The 21466-nt window shown below is 36.3% G+C and overlaps 1 long non-coding RNA gene across 1 annotated transcript in view; it reads right to left on the bottom strand.

Moving 5' to 3' along the window:
- The window catches only part of LOC129431119 (uncharacterized), a 56518-nt gene extending 35363 nt beyond the window's left edge, over positions 1–21155 (bottom strand). The window contains exons 1-2 of the long non-coding RNA XR_008639717.2: positions 21039–21155; positions 17693–17781 (exon numbers count right to left, since the gene is read on the bottom strand). This is a non-coding gene — a long non-coding RNA (uncharacterized lncRNA). The remainder of the gene's footprint in view (positions 1–17692; positions 17782–21038) is intronic.
- Positions 21156–21466: the final 311 nt, after the last annotated feature.

The raw sequence follows: 21466 nt of genomic DNA, 5'->3' as shown, positions 1-21466 counted from the left end.
GGTTCAACAACATAGTTGATGATGTCACGTGGGAGGTGGAGTATTAATTAATCAGTTTAAATCGATTTAATATCAGATTACTGCTGTAAATAACGTATATTGCACCGGACAACTGATTTTGTTATGCATTATTTTTCGATAATCGCACACGTAACTTTTAAAATGTCTTAAAAATAGGCACCAGTGTCATGTTTGTGATAACCATGGTATAAGCAGAATAATTGACTCTGGTCATTTGAATTATAAGAAAATAATGGATTGCCAGAAAAACTTGTCATTGGCAGGGAAGCGTTTTCTCTTAATTGAAGAGTTCAAGTAATATAATTAATATAATATTTTTATATTTCTCTGGGATCCTAAAATATGGTTTGTAATCCTCACTTTGTTCATATTTCTTTTTACCATTCAATCATCCAGTTGCATTGTGCAATTTTAGCATTAGAACAACACACACAGTTTTTAAGCTGCACCTAGCGGTGAAATTGTGAATTGCAAATGCATAGAGAAGCAACGGTAGCTGACACAGCACAAATGCATCATCGTCTGAGACAACGTAGTGACAAAACACGCTCTGTAGAGCAGTTTTTCTATTTAGGGCTACTGTAGAAATATGGCGGGAGAAAATGGCAACATCCATGTAAGGGGACGCGCGGTATATGTCGATAAAAACGGCTCATTCTAAAGTACAATACGGTAAATATTGTAAAGTCTTTATGCACCACTGAAAATATAGTTATGTATATTATTGCATTTCTGTCAAGAGATCCTTCTAAAAGTTACACAATGCACCTTCTCTAAGTCAGATAAAAGCGTCTGCCAAGTGCCAAATGCATTAAGTAAATGTGTGTCCTGACACCGAGAAGCAAGTCCAAATGATCGTCCACCCTGACGATGCGGTTACATTAGGTTTAAACCCTGGCATATGGCTGTAAGGACGGCATGAGCCTAAAACTGCTGAGCAGTTTTTACTGCTGTATGAAAATGCAGCCAAGATTCATTTCCAGTTTTATAGCTTCATTACAGCTGAGAGCTGAAATAACCACGTCTCCTGCATTTCACCGGTATCCATAAAGATGCTGTGGCATCCAGTATTTTCTATCGGCTGCCGACAATGCTGTTTTTTTTTCATTGCAGTTATTGCTACGCTATCTGCTTTGGACCATTATATGATCAGACAGGCCTACACACTTGGTTTTGTGGCAATTTGCAGTCAACACGGAACGATATGCATCTGATACACATCACACATCTGATATAACAGCAGATGGAGGCAGCAATCATTATCTTTAAAGTCTGGGCTTGAAAATTAGTTCATGAGGAAGATTAACAGATGGACACCCAAGCGATGCATGCCCACAGTATAGCATTAAATGTTTTGTGGTTATTAACCATAGCTTTCTACTTCACTTAAAACTAAAATAATCCTCTCTAATATTAATACTATATTTTTAAATAATTTATTTGACATGACACTTTTTTGTGCATTGCAATGATGCCAGGGTGACAAAAAATGATATAAAAAATATAGTGCTGGGCAAATATTAATCGCGATTAATCGCATACAAAATAAAAGTGATTTTTAGCATAATATACAAGTGTGTGCTGTGCAATTATTATGTATATATAAATACATACACATTCATGTATGTATTTAAGAAACATTTGCATGTGTATATATATTTATTGATATTAATATTATTGATTTGAATGCGATTAATCGCGATTAATCTTTGCCCAGCCCTATTCTATATTAGAATTACCAGATCTGATCACATGATCCAGTTTTCTGGATATGGCTCGGATCGCTCAATTAATGTAGTTGTATGACTACAACAAGTTCAGCTATAAATTCGTGACTGTGTTTAATAATAAGTATAAAGGGCTTTGAGAAACAGTCCATGGCAAAGCATTTCGAGAACATCCCATACTTTTATACCCAAGATCAATTTCAAGGTCAGATAAACTGTCCACCTTTATAATGGAAAAAAAGATCTATTCCCCTCAGTGGCCACTTGAACAAAAAGGTCAGGTGCTCTGGAGTTACAGGTGAAATGCATCCGCTCTGTATGCAGCAGCACTGCGACGCATGGCACCTGCATTTATCCTGAGACGTATGTGTGATGAGAGAGAGGGATGAGAGCGCCGAGAGCGACGGTCAGATCGATAGAGTCAAAGAATGATGAAATGATGTCGGACGTGGAGCTGATGGGTAGCGGGAGGGTTATATCCGAGCCTTTTCTCAAACAAGATCGAAATGATCTCATAGTCTCTGTAATGAGTTTTACAGCCTCCAATATAAACAATATCATGAGGCTATAATATGCAATTCTTACACTGTCACAAAATGGTCAGATATTTAGATACAGATATGTAAACATTTGATACTAATATGCACCTTTGAGGTACTAATATGAACTCTTTAGGTGCAAAGGTGTACCACCCCAATGACATCCTTTTTCGAACAATGTGAACAAATATTGAAATATATGTATACCGGTATGTTTGCACATACAACCTTTAAGTATACATTATATATTTCTATATGAAAAATACCAGATTTGACCAGATGATTTGTGACCTTGTACCACAAAATCAGTCAAAAGGGTTATTGTTTCGAAATTGGAATTTATACATCATCTGAAAGCTGAATAAATAAGCTTTCATTGATGAATGGTTTGTTAGGATAGGACTGAGACACTGAGACAATATTTGGCATAACAGAACAAATCAATAAATTTGACCCATATAATATATTTTTGGTTTATGCTACCTGTGCTACTTAAAGGGTGACATTTCATGAAAATCTGACTTTTCCAAGTGCTATAATTGGGTCCCCAGTGCTTCTATCAACCTAGAAAATGTGAGAAAGATCAACCCTGGTAAACCATTCTCGGTAAGCATGTGAAAAAATAGGTCATTGAAATTTGGCTCCCTTTTGTGATGTCAGAAGGGGATCTTATTATAATAATACCGCCCCTTAATCTGCACTATTCAACCACGGCACTGCCATTTAGTGCAAAGATGGAGAGAAAGAGAAAATTATTGACAACACAATTTAGTTTCAATTTTAACAAATCACCATTATGGTGATCAGTGTTTGCATTTCATCAGCTCATATGCATTTAAAAGAACACACCCAAAAACGACACATTTTTGCTCAAACCTATAAAGTGGCGATTTTAACATGCTATAATAAATTATCTATATGTTTTTTTTTTGGGCAAAAACTTCACATACATGTACTCTGGGGACACCAAAGATTTATTTTACTACATCTTAAAAAATACTTTTGAAATGTTCCCTTTAAGACTGGTTTCGTTGTCCAGTGGACATTGCAAAAGACCTATTGTCCTGAAGATGTCATTATCTTTCGAGCTGATCCACTTAAAACAAAAAAAAGTCTAATGTATGGAAAAAATTCATTTTCAAATGCAATAACAGTAAAGATGTGGTTGATAACTTTTTTGTATATCCAATGTCTAAACAAAGGTTTTATGGGTCTGTTCTGAACATTTTGTTTTTTAGAGTAACATGCATTGTTCCGTTTGTGCATCTTATGTGCATTGTATGCACATTTTATTATGACCTGTTACAATGTTTGTTATGTAAAAGGAAAATATAATTTCATATTTATGTCTGAAATGTACAGTTTTTAAAAATGTTAAACTAATGCAGGGAGAGAAAGTGAATTTTGATAGTACCTGATCGGGTCCAACCCATTAATGCTGGATTGTTTTAAAATTGATCAGATTTTTTCACAAATTTGGGCTTAATCAAATGCAAGTGCATTGTATGAATCAGCTGTACTGTGTGTATCAAAACCTTAAGACTTAAGACACAAAACATTCAAACTCAGAAGGACATAGTGTCACTTTTAATTCATAAAAATCATCTGCCAGAGTAATTATAGCCAAGAACATAAAGTTGCCCAAAGCAGCTGGCACACAACTTCTTTAATCAATTAGATGGATCTATTTTAAGGATCATAAGTGGATCTGTAGCCAAAAAAGCCATTTCATCTTTTATTCATCAGTGTTTTTTGAAGCCGTCAATAAATCATTCCGAATGTCACATTGTTGTCATATAACGCAATGTCAAAACTTTATTACAAACTTTTCAGGATTGCGGGAAGCAGCATAATGACTAAAAATGGCTCTCAAGTCTCATACAATACATCAATTTAAACTTTGATGTTTGATGTCGACTTATACCAGCATTAGCTTTCTCATAAAAATGTTTCTAGCTCAGTGTGTACAGCATTGGGCTAGCAGTGCAAAATGTTGTGGACTTGATTCCCAGGTAACATATAAATAAAAAAAATGGATTCTATGATTTTAATCGATTTTCCATTTAACAAAACAATATCAATTTGGGAAATCCCACTTAAAACAAAAAAGACAAAGCATCATTGCAGGCAAACTGAAGCCAGCTTTATTGAAATTAAAGTAATGTATGGACGAATTCCATTTTTAAATGCAATATTGTTTCTATATCCAATGTCTAGAAGGCTTTATGCTTTTTTTTCAAAAAGTATGTTTTTACAGTAATGTGCATTGCACTTATGTGCATTGTATGCAAATATGTATGATTGCTATAATGTTTGTTATGTAAAAGTCAAACATAAATAAATAACTGGACCTATTGTTAGAGTAAACGTGTATTTCAGTAATAAAGTTTTCAGACTACTGTTGCTGTAAGTATGCCTTTGCAGACATTGTAAGTATGCATGAAAATCATTTGACATTTGCTTTTCTATCATTTTTTATATCGATCAAACCTTCTGCAGTTCCATAATGAACCCCCAGCTTAATAACCCAAATCTTGCATTAGTATTGCAAATTAATACAGATCATTACTCCAAAGTAGGATATACACTTTAGCTCATGTATATTCATGCATTTGTTAAATACTCTTGTGTCTCGCTGGCGTGTTACAGCATGCACAGATGAATAAATCACAGCTTTGAATACGCAAGACATTCGGAAGTCTCGAAGTGGACGTGTTAGCAGGGACAAACTTGTGATTCAGAGTGTGATTTTGTATTATATTGTGTGAAATTGTGCACCAGAATTAATTAACACCAAGTCTTCTCAGCTCTCTTTTATTCTCTATGCTTGAAAACAAAAGACCTGAGCATTTTTTTTTTTTAAAATGGTTAATTTAATATACTGTGCTATAATTTAGAGCCACTAATTCATTTGTCAAGTCAGAAAGAGCTGCTCACAGCGATCGGTTGAAGATTCCTGTAGTTTGTGCTTTGCTTTGTCTTTTATCACAGCTTCATAAGTTGTCATAAGCGATGATGTAATAATAATTTGATTGCTTTATCATTGCAATAGATTGCTTTTCCTTCTGTAACAGTTGCACACACTGTGATGTTGCTAAGATTTAATTATGATGGTATATTACTATATTGACTTTAATTGTGTTTAATAAAGCAACTTTTGAGTCCTAATGTGCATACTTATATTATGCACTGTACTGTACAACACTTTTAAATATGTTGTATGTCACTTACTGTGATGTTTTATACATTTGTAACTCGCAGTAATAGCACAGGTTGCAACTAGTATTTACGATAATTCTAATAGGATGTGAAGGCAGATTTAATCTCAAACACTACAGATGGATAAACAGTGTAGCGTTTTATTTAAATCCTGCTCTAAATCACCTGCTTTTAATTTACAAATGAAGACCTCGCTTAGCTGGTTCAGGTGCAAACTAAACTCTTTAGAAAAGTAGATCTGCAGATCAGTGTTGCCAAGTCTGTGGTGATCCATTTAAAACCGGATTGCTTTTCCTAAATGTTGTTAAATGTTGAAGGATTTTGTTTATTGGTCAATAAAAAGGTAAGATTTTATTTATTCAATTTAATTTTATTTATATAGCGCTTTTCACAATTGTTAATTGTTTTAAAGCAGCTTTACATTAATAGATGTAGGAAAGCATAGAAAAGCGAGTGTAGTAATAATGTAACGTAAACAGTAAAGTAGTAAGTTAAAGCAAATGTGGTGGACTCTCCAGGGGATGAAAACTCCTAGGAGGAGAAAAACCCCTGAGAGAGATACATATATATTTCTGAAATATTTCTATATTTATGAAAATAAAGTGTTGGTATTTGGGCTATGGTCACTGGTATAGATTTAATAGGCCATTAGGTTGGTTTTGTTGCACAAATCTGGCAACCCTGCTGCAGGCGCATAGTCCCTTTGACCAAAAAAGTGCAGTACCTTTACATTACAGACTGCAGGTACCACTACAGCCAAAATAAATATTATTTTGAGCCTTTTCAGCATGGGAGATTCAAAGTTCAGCTAATTTCCTCTGAGTATCAACATTGTTTCAGTTGTTTCTCTTACAATTGCTAGATTTTCTGCTTTAGATGATCAATGTGCTAAACAAAAACAAACCTACAGTAATGCAGAATATCCTTGATCACCTAGTCTAGAATGTAACCACAAGGCAAAGAAATTTTGCATGCTTATAATAAAAGCATCCATATTGGTCCAATCAAGGGCGTAGGTTTGATTCTGGCATTGGTGGGGACATAAATAAAATGGTCGCATTGCAAAAACTGTTTATCACCGTTTACTTGACATAAACAACAGACAACTCAGTATGCACTTTACTCAGTGACATCTGACTCGCAACCCCTGGTGCCATCCCAAATTTAATGTACAATAATAAACATTTCGTTATGTCCTATAGAGCCTAATAAACAGTAACTGTTTAAGTCTTTGTCAAAAAAAGAAAATCACATTGTAACATATATCCAAATTTACTTTATAACATTGAAGAATATGCAATTAATATTTAATTCTTAATTTAATTTTGCCAAAAAATCCCAGTGTTGAAGTAGGTATGTATATCATGCTGTTTCCTGAACAACGTTTATTAACGTTTCTGTAGTTCACATTTAATCTTCTTTTCATTAACAGACAGTTAATCAGTGTGAAAAAAATAGTTTAAGTTTAAAATGCAACCTTACATTATGTCTACATCTGTGCAAGTAATGACCACAGTGCAGTAATGTAAAGTGTTTAGCAATCATGACATGAATTCATGTTTTTACCATTTTGAGGTTATTTTCTTTCATGGATTAGGGACCCCCTAAATAACCTTGCCACTCCATTTATAAAAGGTTGACACAAGTTTGCAACTCCTCAGGTTAACCTGGAATTGTCGTGTATTGGTGAAAACACTGTCCTTGAATCATTATGTGACACAACTTTTTTTGTGCATGAAACAGTTACAGTGGGTATAATAATACTTTCTTCCTCACTTACCTGTAGCCCGAATAATCACGCGCGTCTTGTTGAGTGAACTTTGGCGCGTTATACAAAGTGAAACCATCCTATCACACGTAGCGAGTAAAGACAAGCCCATCAGAAAGTGATGCGTTAGAGAGGCGGGACTCAAGAAATGCCAATCCAATCATATTAGCAATGTGAGTTAGAGAGGCGGGACTAAAGAAATGCAAAGCCAATCATATTAGCGATGTGAGTTACGGAGGCGGGCATTGCAGAGAACGAAAGCTGTTAACCGTTTGTGTACCACATAGAGCAGGGGTCTCAAACTCAAACTGGCTTGGGGCCATTTCTGAGACTGACATTTCATCAGAGGGCCGCAGAGCTATTTTAACGTTCAAAAAAGTACAATATTTCTTTAAAATATTTTTTAATGTATAATAATGCTTGAAAATATATAAACAGTGTTTTTTATTTTTTAATATACATTATTTTATAAAAGTAAGTAAATATTTTCTAAACCTTATTAGGCTTTGAATTATTAACTAAGGCCTATTAAAACTAACAAATTTAATTCCTATACATTTATAAACTATTATAAAAAAATTACCAACAGTACGTGTTTCTGTTTTTATTTATTTTTGACTGTTTTCAGTCATAGTATTGACTTCATTATGTTCCTTTTTGTTATTCCACCGTTTTAATGAATTTGCTATTATATTTAGAAAAATATTAATAAGTGAAAGTGATCCTAAAACATTTGGATGGGTAGTCAATGTTACATAAGCTAGTTGGACAGTAAAAATAAATAATACTGCTCTATGTATAAGCAAGCAAGATAATAATGTATTATACTTCATATATATTTCATTATATATAAAAGTGTACATACTTGTATCCTCTGTAATTTCTCCTCATCTTTCCTCTTTCCTAACCTGGGCACTTTGATGGGTCATTTTCTCATCCGTAGTTTAATATTAAACTGTTGCAGTACATCTCCCACTGCGGTGTCTCCATTAGAAGCTGTGACTTGATGTGAACTACGCAGCTCTTCTCTGAGTAACAGAGTATCCACCCGGAAGTAACAAATCTTCTCTGGACAAACACTACAAAGTCGCGATCAGATGAACTGATCGCATTGTGACAATGATATAATTGACGCGAGAGGAATTAAAATCCGATCACGCATTCCGTTACCCTCGCCATCACGGAGCGCGCGCTCGTGGCTGCGTAGCAACGGATGACGCGATCCCACGCTGCGCAACCTCCGCTCCCAAGCAAGCACTTTGAAAAGTAAACATACTTTATGAAACGCCTCGACTCGTTTTAACTCGCGTTGTTAGACACGACATGTGACCGAACCCTTAAACGTTTAAATAAAAAAACGAATTTAAATAAAAATCTTTCTGCGGGCCAGATTACGTTATATTGTTGAAAGGTGACGCGGGCCGCAGAGAGGGGGAGGGCGGGCCGCAAATGGCCCGCGGGCCGGGAGTTTGAGACCACTGACATAGAGCGTTATTTTTACAGAACGGGATCGCAAAAGATTTCTAATCTCATTTAAATGATTCCTGGAAAAAAATATAATAAGTAAAAAATAGAAAACACAAGAATAAGACGGACATCAGTGGTTATATATAAATACAGATTAATTGTTTGGTCGAAATTATTGCTAGGGACAATTCAGTCTTCCCTGAATATTGGTAAGGACATGTCCCTAGCGTCCCACCCTAAATCTACGCCCATGGGTCCAATGAAACAGATTCATTGTTTCACATTAAAGCACATTATGGTGCAGTTTCCCAGACAGGGTTTAAGACTAGTCCCAGATTAAAATGCATGTTTGAGCTGTCTCAACTAAAAACAGCTTGCACTAACCTATTTTTAAATATATCAGTGCTACTGTTTTGTTACAAGATGTGTTTTTAGGTATGTTTGTAAAAACAACGTAATTGATTAATATAATATAATATCATTAAAGGGACACTCCACTTTTTTTGTTTAAAAAATTGAAAGATACTAAAGGTACTACAGTATTTTCGGGCACTGCGTAATATCATTGCACCTGCTGCAGCCATGTTACGGCAGCAAAGTCCTTGATTATTACACCAGAATGAAAGTGTAGTGCCTAGCCATATCTGCCTAGAAAATTACAACTTTTAATTTTAAGTCTGTCTTACTTCACGATGTAACTACAGAAGAGTCAAGTTTTAAATAGGAAAAATATTGAAAATCTTTGGTCATTTTTGAGCCCGATGCTAATGGTCTAATCAGATTCAATGGATTATGCTAAACTATGCTAAAAGAGGTACCGCCAGACCTGGAGATCGGCTGAATGGATTCCAAAACTGTAAAAATCAAACGTAGGGGAGCTGAAAAATGCATATTTTCAAAAAAGTAAAGGCCTAATCCTGGCTTAATCTAAACCCTGTCCGGGAAACCACCCAAGTGCTGTTTGTATATCTATATAAATTATACATCTTGGCTTGTTCCCCGGGGCCCAATTCACTGGACCTGTAATCCATCCTCGAGAGAATCAAATGTGAATGTATTTAAATCACTTTAAAACAAGCTAAATTCTCCTTAAAAGCTACATTAGGTCTGACATTTGCCGCCTTGGTCCCTAGTTAAAGCGATGTCTAATCGGCCATGAACCTCATTTTGGAATTACGACTGTTTTTCTGTTCTGGGAGCAGAAGTGTCGCTGGATATTTGTCAAGTGCAAGAAGCGTTGAATTAATCTAATTAACTTGAGAATTTGACACAGAGACGCTTTTTTACAGAAAAAATTGAAATATGTATGTTGGTTAGATCATTTTAAAAGATATTTTATTACAAATTGATTTTATACAAACTTAAAGCACTATTCTACTGAATACTGTATATAGAAGTATTTAAAAAGTTATAACATATTGCATTTTTCTTAAATATCATGCAGCCTTATATGCACTAGTACAGAACATGGAGTGCTACACAAGTTAATGCTTCCATTGCAGTACACTGAAAACTGAACATTCAGCATCATGTCCACAGAAAAATACAACAACCCAACTGGACAAGAAGTGGTCAGCAAACTTTTGAATTATTCAGTGCAGCCAATGACAAGTTGATCTATGCAGTTCCCTGGCAACCAAATCTGCGTTGCTCACAGTCTTTCATTTCCTAATCTGGAAGCTGTCAGCTGGTCTCAGCATGCATGTTTTAATACCAGACAAACTAGGAACTCTACAAGTACAGACTGTCAGAGAAAGTGGGTGAGAAAAAAGGCTGAACTCAAAATGCTGGGTTGTATTTAAATCATAAAAACCTTAAAATGCTCCTTTTACCCTAAGGACTGTATTAAAAATAGATGAAAAGCATGGATGCTTTATGGACAGCACTGAGGAGCAGTGCCAACTTGAGCTGTAAAAAAACAATTAACTACTCAATTGTGAGCATCAATGGCTGCCAACAATTAAAAATCCTCATGATTCAAACCCTGCAAAACTGAAGAACTGCTGAAAAGCTTTAGCTCTTATACTTCGCTGCATTTATGTGCTTTAAAATACAGCATGTCAAGATGCAACACATTGTTAATATTCAACATCAATGGATACAATCAAAAAAATGCTGGGACAAACCAAGCCATTTAAATGAATACATTTACATAGAAGATTTTTATATTTGACCCAACAATTGGTTTATACAACCCAGCATAGGCTAAATTATAGCCCAATTGGTTTGTCCCCTTTTGACCCAACACTGGGCTAAAAATAACCCAACAGTGTAATTGTGAGTCTTCTTGTGACCTATCATCGAGAAGTCTTAAGAAACATTAAATACTATCAGCACAGAAAAGTGTAGATTTTGTGTGAGAGAGTGCTTCAAACCAAGATGTCAACATTGTGGGGTGCATCCCTTCACTCCCCCCTCCAAAAAAATTTAATGACATGAAACAATCTTAATTTTGAAATAAACAAATTATACAATGCAGTGCTGTTGGTTAGTAGCCTGATTTTTCTAAAGTTTTATTAAACAAACTTTATGATAAATTAATGAATTTTATAAAATTACACAAAATTAGGGACACCAACTTAAAGGAATAGTCTACTCATTTTCAATATTAAAATATGTTATTACCTTAACTAAGAATTGTTGATACATCCCTCTATCATCTGTGTGCGTGCACGTAAGCGCTGGAGCGCGCTGCGACACTTCGATAGCATTTAGCTTGGCCCCATTCATTCAATGCTACCATTTAGAGATGGGGTTGGAGGTGACCAGGCACATCGGCGTTTTTCCTGTTTGGGACGAGTGGTTGTGCGAGCAAGTTTGGTGGTACAAGGTGGAGCGTGGCGCTTTTCTGAGTGGATTTGAAAGAGGAACTATGTTGTATGGCGTGGTGGCACTTTTGGGAGTACTTCGACTCGCCTGAAAAGTCTGCTCCCCTTCTCCCTCTCATAATGGGAGAGGGAGGGTGTTACTGCGCCGAGTCGAAGTACTCCCAAAAGTGCTATTACGCCATACAATATAGTTCCTCTTTTAAATCCGCTTAGAAAAGCGCTACGTTTTATTTTGTACCACCAAACTTGCTCGTATAACTACTCGTCTTAAATAGGAAAAACGTTGATGTGTTTGGTCACTTCTAACTTTATCTCTAAATGGTACCATTGAATGAATGGGGCTAAGCTAAATGCTATCGAAGCGTCGCAGCGTGCTCCAGCGCTTACGTGCACGCACACAGATGATAGAGGGATGTATCAACAATTCTTAGTTAAGGTAATAACATATTTTAATATTGAAAAGGAGTAGACTATTCCTTTAAGCCCCTCAAGGGGGTCCCGTCACTCAGTTTGAGAACCATTGGCTTAAACATTAAACATCCAATATTCATCCAATTTTCGTTTTTCTAAAAGACTCAAAACATTGCTTTGGGCCCTATCATACACCTGGCGCAATGCAGCGCAATGTGTGACGAATATGTCTTTTGCTAGTTTGAACCCAGTGCAATTATCACTTTCACGTTTAACGCCACAATTTTTAAATAGCAAATGCATTTGCGCACAATTTCGTGCCCATGGGCGTTCTGGTCTGAAAACGAGGTGTGTTCAGCATTTTGGTGCGTTGCTATTAGTCTAAAATAGACTACGACGTTGACCAACTAAAACCTGGTCTAAAGTTGATGGCGCAATATTGTTTTTGTTATTTAAAGTGCGCGCTAGTAATATGCACGTTTGCTTAAAGGGCCATTTCATCGATAGAGACATTAATCTTTATTGAAGGTGGGTCATATTTGTAGTCGAAATGTAACATAAATTTAGAATTTTGTGTCTATTTGACCCAGAAAAGACAGAACGTGACTTTAGGGCACATTTGTATGAAAAACTACAACTCCCACAATGCACCACAATGCACAGCTCTGCAAGCCACTCCCATTAATCAGAACACCGCTCAGATATGCTATTGTATGTATATGTGTGAATTTGTTATTTGCACATTATGTAATTTGGGGCGTTAATGTGAATTTTATCTCTGTTGGTCCGTTTGTGTTGTTGTATGTTTATGTATTATATCTGGAGCATTGCTGCAAATCCAATTTCCCCTTGTGGGACAATAAAGGTACTTTGACTTTGACTTGTGTACATAAATGCCACGTTAGTAAAACAAATAAAATAGAAACACTCACTTTATAGTCAGACGTCCGTTTATCCCTGCAGGCTTTGGCTTTCGCTTCCAGTTTAGGATTTTAAAATATGTATCCAGGACGCCACTGTCCATATACGGTACAAAGCTAGGGTAGGAGCAAGCTTCATTCAGTTTCTGATTTATTTTTAAGAGTGCTTGGCCAAACATGTATATTCCCAAAGAAGAAAATGCCGCATCGTAAACACAAACGCGTCCACCGCACAATAAGTATACTCCACAGACGCGCTGGCTCAGCGCTTGGGCTCGTAAGCCGAAACACGTCTGTGAAATAAACACGCCCAAACTACCTCTCTTGCGCGGGACCATTCACCAAACAAACGTCCATATCCTGATCTGATGCAAAATGTTATACAGAAAGCACACAGCGAGAGTACAGGCACTATTAGTCCGACCAAGCTCTAGCCGGTCGGTCCGGGCTTCTCTATGCAGCAGAGGGTTGCTGCGTCTTCCCCGGGCTCCTCTACTCAGCCGAAGCCCAGGCTCCGGCCTACTCCTCGGGCTTCTGTTCCTCTATCTGCCTCAGCTCTTTGCTGTATTGTGGCTCATAAAGGTGCCATTACCAGTGGAGCAGAGCATCACGCTTGCGAAATCACCCTCTTCCATATCATATCGATTACCTTCTGCTAATATTGTAACATGAAGTCTGGTTCGCTCCACAATGTCTGTTAGCTTAGCTTAGCATAAAGATGGCGCTTATCTGTAATAGGTCTGTAGAGTGAGTGGGTCCCACCCATAGCCCCCACCTTGGAAAAATGAGGAATGAGTGTCTGTAGTCTTTCACCCTATAAAGATACAGCATTTATTTCTTTCAATGATGCAAAATGACGATTTTTACATCATTGAAAGAAGGAAGTGCAACACTGAAATCTGTATTTCTCCAGTCTAAGGGGAAACTGAGGGGATGATGCACGTCCATTTAAAGCAACACTATGTAGTATTTTTACCTTTAAATAGCGTCTCTAAAATGATTTCAGTGATAGAACAACTTTTAACTGGACAAATTGTACTGTTGCTGCAACCTGAGCAGCCTCCTAGCTGCTACAAGCACACTCTGAAAGTGGCGGTGGAGGGTAGAGCACACAGCCCCGCCCCTCCCCCTGCCTGCAGAAGAGTGTCTGATACCAGGCACTGTTGCGCTTTTCAACCACATGGGGGAGCTGTAAGTCATTTTTACATGTAAACTACATAGTGTTGCTTTAAAAACATGACTGGGGTTCTAACGATTTTCAACATTAATCTTAAACGGGTGGTCTTCTTCCTTAACTTAGTTTTACAGTTTACAAATCGCGCCATCTAAATAGGAAATCGGCATGGCGCAAGCATAACTGGCTTTTAAAGGGGTTGAGAGCTAAGACTCTTATTGGTTTATTGCACGTTACGCCCAAAACACACCCATTACGAGAATAGTAACAACCCTTTTGGGCCATGCGCTTGGCGCACAAACCATTTTTCCCATAATTAAATAAGCAAAAGTGGAATTAGACATGCAGGTTTAGACCGTGCACCGTGTGCTGTAGAAAATGCACTTAGATTGTTAAAATAGGGCCCTTTATGTTCTGCAGAAATATTCATAAGGCCTTTATTATAGGTTTGCTCAATGGAACATTATTTTGGCGAAGATAATGTAACAAAGCTCTCCTGATATAGATCCTATTGTCCCTTGTAATTACACCTTAACATCAGAACATATAGCGAGACATATATCCTACCAACACAGAAAGTCGATTGTAAAGGCTCCTTGAAAGCAGAGCTTTATTTTAGAGTTTCCTACCGAGCACAAAAAGCAAACAATCAGGAACACACTCTCAATGTCATAGCTTTCTCAAGGCTTTCTGTCTGAACAAACTGATTTTCTGCTCTACTTCATCACAATGTCCCAAAAATACACACTTAATGCAAAATATCCTTGGTTATTATCTAATAGGGCTGGGTATTGCAACCAATTTGGCAATTCGATTCAATTTTTATTATGATTTAATCAAATATGGATTCGTTCTCAATAATATTTCATTAAAATTTTATTTTTACAGACATTGAATTTATTTAGTGTGCTGTCATCATGATAAGACTTGTAATGCACAGATCCAATATTCTGTTACACATGCACTTTCTTTTCGAATTGTTCACATTCACACAATTGTTGCATTGTGCATAAATATGTTGGTTCAAGTGCGAGGAAATGTGAACCCAGTATTGTTAACGCTGTCTAAAGCCTTAAAGGGCATCTTTTCAGGTCCGTGCTTTGGATGTGCATGCACACAAAACTTCGTAAACAGTACGCGAGTAGCGCATTGAGATTTGTTTTGGGTCTTGTTTGCTTGGATATTTAAATTGGCAAAGCATGTGCAACTGATAAACTTTCGCTACGGTGCGGCGAAGTGCCCGAGCATCATTCACGCTTGGCCCAAACTTTATAGGCTTTTAATAAAAACATCCAGCTCCCAGACAAAATACATAAAAAACAAGCCCTTTTTTATTAATAGTCATTTCTCCCAATGATCTGATGAAACAGATTCATTATTTCACATCAGAGCACATTATAAGTGCTGTTTGTATATAAATTATACGTCTTGGCTTATAGGGCTTAATTGAGCAAATCTGTAATCCATCCTTGAGAGCCTCAAATATGAATGTATTTAAATAACTAAGTTCTCCTTAAAAGCTAAATTAGTTTTGACATTTGCTGCCTTGGCCCTAGTTATGTATTAAAGCGATGTCCAATCGGCCATGACCCTCATTTTGGAATTACGACCTGTTCTCTGTTCTGGGAGCTGCAGTGTTGCTGAGTAGCTTGGATATTTGTCGGATGCAGGAAGGATTGAATCAATCTACAGTATAATTATCTTGAGCCCTGCAGAAAGCTGGCAAGCGCGAGAAATGCCCAAAACTTGCTGCGGCTACCTCAAAACAAAATGTAAATGTAGTCTCGGTTTGCTGAACAGAGCTTGCGGACGCAGTGCAAGACACAGAGATGTGAGCTGACGCTGTTTAGCTCTCTGGGAATTATCCACATGGATGAATACACCTTTAAATGAGATTTACGCTATTTATGAATGTTATGAGCAGACCGCAGGGCAGAAAACATTAATATAAACTATGAATTTCCAGATCAGTGGGTATCCAAATCATTTTCCCTGTGATCTGATCTAGCCATTAAAGTCGGCTCGAAGTAACATAAAACCTTTATTGAGGTGTGGGAAGAGCTGGAAATTATTTATCGGAGACATAATTAATATGGCATGTAATTGGAAATTGTTTTCTTCCTGCCTACCCCATACATTTACATTGCAGAGGATTACCTTTTGTAATACACAGAGTAAAGAAAGAAATACACCAAGCCAGCGGTCTGCTGTCGTGTAGTTGTTAAGCTTTGTTTAACTTTCAGTTTGTTTTGCACAATTGCCTTTTTTGCCGATTCAGCATGTCGAATCCGCATTGGCGCTCGCATTGGAGTTGGATCATTCTGATTGGCTGTTCGGCGTAGCCAACCAGTGCACAAGAAAAAAAATCAGTAGTGTAAAACTGTAAAATGTTTCTCATCCAAAAAAATGTAAAAACCCCAACAAGCTATTTTGCATTTGAAAGACATCTAATACACTGAAAAAAATTGTTCATTCAATTTACACATTTTTTTAAGATAAGTGGTTGCAATCAATTTATTTAAGCTAAATTAAAAAAAAATAGAAAAATAAAATAAAATAAAAATTTAAAGGTAGCTTAAATAAATTGATTGCAACCAATTAAAAAATTGTGTAAATTGAATATTTTTTTTTTTCAGTGAGCCGTCCAAACACAACCCTACCGAGCCTCTAAGGTGACATTGGAGTAAAAAAAATCTAAAGTTTAGTTTCATGTGTTCACTTGAAACTTTAATGTGCTCACGCGAAACCTTTATTTGCAGATTTTTTTTAAGTTTAGTTTTGCGTGCTCACCTGAAACCCCCGCATGCGCACGCGAAAGCGAAAGCTTCAAGTGCGCACGCGATAGATTCACGTGCGCATGCGATAGTTTCACGTGCGCATATGAAACTAAACTTTATTTAATTTTTGCTCCATGTCCCCATGGGGGCTCCGTACAACCCAGATGTCTAGGCTAAAACAATGCAAAATTTGGGCTATCAGTTACATTTTTATTAGACGTCTAACCATAGCCCCAAAATAAATCAAATAAATAAATGAAACCAAACAAACACATTGTAATCACTGTTGACTTTGCTTACACGAAGGAATATTATACATTTACATTTAAACAAAAGTTTTTGTTTAGTTTTGTTTAGTTTAGTTTAGTTTAGTTTTGTTTTTAGATTTTTTTTTTAAATTTAGCTTAAATAAATTGATTGCAACCACTTACCTTAAAAAATTGAGTAAATTGAATGAATCGTTTTTTCTGTGAAGTTATTTTGGCAAAAACGACACGTAACCAAATTCAAGTTTCAATAGCTAGAAGTGTGACTTTTTCGAGACTATAGTTAACTTAGATGGCGAAATACCAGTCACCTACAGATATGCATTTAACCCATTTCTGTATACTGAAAAAGTTTTTTTTAAGATTTTTATTCTTTTTTTAAGGTAAGAGGTTGCAATCAATTTATTTAAGCTACATTTAAACAAAAAAATTAGTAAAATAAAATACAATAAAAAAACTTTTGTTTAAATGTAAATAAATTGATTGAAACCACTTATCTTAAAAAAATGTCGGTGTCTTTAACAACCATTAAATGAAGTTTATCTCTAGAGAAATCCTGAATGATTGTAACTTACAGCTGCTGGCGTGGGTCTTGGTTCAGAGCGTACAGTCTGGGCTTTCCTTCACATTCTGCTGAGAACATTTGGGATGGATATATTTGTCCCTGAAAATCAAAAATAAAAAAATAATGAAGTGCAATAGTTTGCAAATGTGCTTCTATGAGTAATCACCATATGCTTGACAGCTTGTGTTTTTTAAAGCTACTCTGTAAAGTTTTCCATGTTAAAATATTTTCTGGCACAGCTAAATGTGAAGCGACAGTCATTCACAGGTTGATTTTCCCAAAGAGATTAGATACTGCCTCTGCAGAATTGTCAAAAATTGCTGTTTTATTGAACAGGTCCAACACATCAACTCTGGCTTCATGTTATGAATGCATTGCAGGACTACATGCTCATTACAACAATAAGAGAAATCTGAATTTTTTTGTGAATTCATCGGGCAGTGCACAGTAATAAAGCAGCTATAACATTAACACTTAAATATCTGTGGTCCATTTGTTGATGATTTGCTCTTAAAGGGATAGTTCACCCAAAAATGAAATTGATGTCATCATTTACTCACTCTCGTGTTGTTACAAACCTGAATAGATTTCGTTTTTTTACCAAACCGATCAGAGACCCCTTTGACTTCCACAGTAGAAAGAAAGAATACTACAGTATATGGAAGTCAATGGGGCCTCTGATTGGTGTGGTTACAAACATTCCTCAAAATATCTTCCTTTGTGTTCATCAGAACTAAGATATTTATTCAGGTTTGTAACAACATGAGCGTGAGTAAATGATAACACAATTTTCATTTTTGGGTGAACTATCCCTTTAAACTACTTTAAGATAATTATTTTAAACAATCATTACAAAATACTTTCAAAATCCTATTCTTCAGACATAAATATGATATCCATGTGTGCAAATTGTGTAAATTGGCCAGGCACACAAATCCCAGAGGCAGACGTGACCGGCAGGAAGATTTGAATTAATGAAGGAAATGAACCCTTCAACACGTCATCCTCATCATTGAGTGGTCCTGTAAAACTGAAGTGCTTCTGAGAGCTGACAGCATTTTAATTTCCACTGTTTATATGCGAGATGGATTTAATTAAGATCACGTCACTTTTTCGTGATTTATGGGGATACCTTTGCAAAAGGGTACTGTGTTGATATCCTGGCAAAATAATGGCAATGTCTGATAGCCTGTATTGGAATTAATATTTAAATAAGAAAGGATTATAGACATTTATAAATAGGAAAAGTACGCAAATTATAAAAAACACTTTTAACCAATGCTACTTACAGTGCATTCATGGTATACTTTTGCATTATGGGTGTTTGGACCCATGAATTTGTGCAAAACCTATGTGTCTATTTGTCTATCTTCTGCATTTCGTGTTTTATAAGATGTTGATCAGCTTGACTTGAAGGCACTTGAAGGTCTTTCCAGTGTCTGTCTTCTGTTAGTCAGTAAGTGGGTGTAATAAAGAACTGTGAACAGGACATAGTGTCGTCTTGTTTGCAGAATGTTCCTGTTCTGTTTCACTGAATCACATTTTATTTCTAGAATAATTCAAATAAATCAGACAGACACCAGAGAGAGGAAACAGCGTTTTGGTTTAGTGTGTCTGTATGAATATAAAGAATTCCAGTCATTCTTTACCGTTAGCTGTAATAAGAAAGATTTCTGTATGAACATGAAGTCCTACAACAGACGATATGGCCTGAGAATAACATGAAGAGATAATAAAACTAATGTATTGTGATATCTCCAGACACGAAAGCCAAAAATATAAATAAGGATCTTTGTGAAGCATCTAATGTCAGAAAAATGATAAAAAAAAATGATCCCAAGCTGTCACTGGGGCGCTACCCTTAAAAAATGCACTAAGTAGTAATTTAGGTACAGATATGTTAACATTTGGTACTTACCCAGTAGGGAATTGGGATGCGCGATAATTTGCATGTGATTGTCATTGCGCATCTCGTCAGTGAAGCCGGTTCTGTGATTTGAAGTAAATCGTCATCACCTGCTTTCAGTTGGAGCGGCATTTACTACACAAAGCCGTAGTTCACAATTTTGCATTAATTATCACGGACATATTACCTGCGATATGTATGCGATATGGCCCAGCTTGTCAGTGAACTAAGGCTTTGTGTAGTAAATGCCGCACCATCTGAAAGCATGTGATGGAGATTTACTACTAATCAAGGAACCGGCTTTACCGACGAGATGCGCATGATATTGCATGCGAATTATCGCGCATCCCTATTACCCAGCAAGCAATTTTGTGTTTAAAACATGTTTAATAAACACAGCCCAAAGGCTAAAACAATGTCAAATCTGATGTCTAGCCATAGCCCAAAAATAAATAAAATAAATAAAACAAAACATCTTGTAATCACTGTTGACTTTGTTTTAATGATGGCATAAGCAGTGTTGGGGGTAACGCATTACAAGTAACGTGGATTACGTAATAATATAACTTTTCTGAAGTGACGAGTAAAGTAACGCATTACTTTATAAATGTACACATTAATATTTGAGTTACTTTTTTTAAAAAGTAATGCGAGTTACTTTTCAGTTTTATTTATTCGATTTAAAAAATAATAATGTACTAAATTAAACTGAACGCGCCTAAGCAGGAACAGTTTGAGTGAAAAACAAAAATGTCAGGCCAGAGCTTGAGATTTTTGCAATGGAAATATGCAATTTCTAAATGCAGAACTTCTCAGTCATAAAAAAACCTGCAAGGCCTGAAAGAGATCAAGCCTCAGCCAAGTAAGAAAAGTAACGCAAAAGAAACGTAAAATTAATGTATTACTTTCATGAAAAGTAACTAAGTAACGCATTTAGTTACTTTATTGGGGAGTAACTTAATATTGTAATGCATTACTTTTAAAAGTAACTTTCTCCACCACTGGGCATAACATATCTCACAAGTTACAATATTTTTGATTCAAGTTTAATAAATTCAAGTTTGTTTGGTTATAAGTGGGTTACCTATAGCCAGACTATACGGATCTACACTTAACATAGTCCTAGATAGTGAAACGATGATAGTTGCAAAATCACTCTTTAGGTACAATTTATAAAGGGTACAACCCCGGTGACAGCAAGGTAACTTTTTTACTATTTTTTGTGACATTGGACTGCACAAAACATGATTTCAGACATTATCATTAAACTTTAAAAAATTTATTCTAACAATGAATTTAAATAAGCCAGACCACCAGCACCAAATCGACAGATTTTATGTGTTTTAATTTGAGAACAAGCTGTTCTCTAACCAGCAGTTTGTCTGTGCAATGCTGAAAAAACATCCTATTAGTTTCGCAGTGTTTCGTGTACAAGGTTACTGCAAAGCACCTGCTGTCGTTTCTGATTTGGAATGCAGTCCAAACGGCCTCATCTCGGGTCTGCCGTCGGCAGCTGTCTGTCTGTTTTCTCCAGAGAGTTATGGATCCAAACCAATTCCAGTCTGCAGCAAATAAGAGAACTTGACTGTTATCTCCACCACACAGGTACAGTCTAGCCTCCTAAATTTCAGGGTGCCAATTCAGCAGCCTATCAATTCTACCAAGGTGCTCCATTATACAACAGAAATAAACAACAATCAAGGAGTGCCATCGTATGTAAATCTCCGAATGTAGTGGGCAGAAAAGAACATTGTGCTATAAAACCCATTAACTGACACCTGGATTCGTAATTTCAGAAGTGATACAGATTTGCATTTCCATACCGTAGATGCAAGGTACTGATTTGGATGGCAATTTTTGGAGGCAAGTCACTGGGGC

Source organism: Misgurnus anguillicaudatus, chromosome 13 (genome assembly GCF_027580225.2).
Source record: "Misgurnus anguillicaudatus chromosome 13, ASM2758022v2, whole genome shotgun sequence".
NCBI classification, from domain to species: Eukaryota; Metazoa; Chordata; class Actinopteri; order Cypriniformes; family Cobitidae; genus Misgurnus; species Misgurnus anguillicaudatus.
Note: the sequence above shows the minus strand (reverse complement) of the source record. Positions and strands in the feature narration are given on the sequence as shown.